This window comes from Arvicanthis niloticus, chromosome 9, assembly GCF_011762505.2.
Source record: "Arvicanthis niloticus isolate mArvNil1 chromosome 9, mArvNil1.pat.X, whole genome shotgun sequence".
In the NCBI taxonomy this organism is placed as follows: Eukaryota; Metazoa; Chordata; class Mammalia; order Rodentia; family Muridae; genus Arvicanthis; species Arvicanthis niloticus.
Genome location: NC_047666.1, coordinates 18,929,841 through 18,931,330, shown reverse-complemented (window position 1 = coordinate 18,931,330; position 1,490 = coordinate 18,929,841). Strand labels below are relative to the sequence as shown.

At 40.3% G+C, this 1,490-nt stretch overlaps 1 pseudogene; it reads right to left on the bottom strand.

Moving 5' to 3' along the window:
• Positions 1–253: 253 nt before the first annotated feature.
• On the bottom strand, positions 254–1,036 carry LOC117715677 (non-selective voltage-gated ion channel VDAC1 pseudogene; annotated as a pseudogene).
• Between the last annotated feature and the right edge of the window lie 454 nt (positions 1,037–1,490).

The following is a 1,490-nucleotide window of genomic DNA, read 5'->3' as shown; positions in this document are numbered from 1 at the left end:
TGCAGGCTGGCATCTCTAGAGCGGCTTCTCTGAAGTCCATGTCTACAGCTAAAAATGACCCTTTCTGGAATGCAGTTTCTGCTGTACCTCTGAAAAGGTAAACACCTTAAAGCAGAGTCACCTTTATCCTGGGGGTCTACAATGGAATTTATCAGTTCTCACATCCCCAATATACAACATTAAAAAGTACATTAAATTCTGAAGACAGTTATGCTGTAAAATAGTTTAAAATTGACAGTCGTACAATATTTGTTTAACCTTGAAATTCCAACCCTAGACTAAGCTTGTAGCTACCCACACAGATGTTCTTGCCATCCAGCAGAGCTTACAACATCAGTTTGATACCTGATTTTAGAGTCTGAGTGCAGCCTGACTCCAGTCAGGCTGAAGTTGTTCACTTTGGCTGAATGGCAGACATCAGAGTTGACCTGATACTTGGGCTGCTATTCCATGTTATTTTTCCCTGCTGTCCAGGTAAGATTGGCAGCAGTCTCCAACTTCTTGTTCACCTTCTGGTAAATGGAGCCACCAAATTCTGCCCACTTTTTCATGTTAGTATGAGGCTGGAATTCATCTGCCTTGTAGCCAACTTCCAAGTTGCCCTGGGTTATGCTGGACTTTGGGGTCTTAAAGTTCATTTGATAGCCAACTAGGCCTCATAACCAAGCAAAAGAAGACACTGGGTTGAGGTCGAGCCCAGGTTGATATGATCTTGTTAGTACCCTGTCTTGATTTTAACATTTCCCCCCAGGGTTAGGCAAGGAGGATGAACCAATGGTCACCTTCAGTCCATGCATGAGTTAGTCTTCCACAGTGATCTTGATGCCAGGGATGTTGTCTGTGTTCTACTTCTCTGTAAACATCAGCCTGTACTCAGTCCATCTGTACTTGGTTTCCAGATCGCTGTTAACTTTGGTGGACCCTGTGTTGGTAGAGTCTGAACTGGAAAATTGCAATTTTTTTCTTGAATTTCATTGGTGAAGACATCCCTGGTAGACTTGCCGAGATCATCAAATGTGGGAAGCACAACCATTTTCTTAGAGGTGGTAAAAGCAGGAATAGTGGTAGCAATGGCGGGAAACATGGTAAGGATGATGGGAGCCAACATTTTGTGCTTTGGTGTCCTAATATCTCTCTTATAAAACACATTGAGTGGTGGAGTGATAACTCTTTGGATAAATGTGATTTGTATTAATCCTGACCAACTGAATTTTAACCCTGGAATACATAAAGAAATAAAGAAAAACTGACTTTGTTTAGTGTTCATCAAGATAGATGTATCACACCCCCCAAACATACACACACAGAGACATAAAATATCATTTGAATAAACTTGCAATAACACATTTGTAAACTCTTTCATACTAGGTCTCACATGAGTTCAGTAAGAGAAAATATAGTATATATTTCATTGATAGAACTCACTTCAATTCATCTTTTATAACTTCATTTTTAGGTAAGAAAACTCATCATTCAACCCAAAAGCCAGT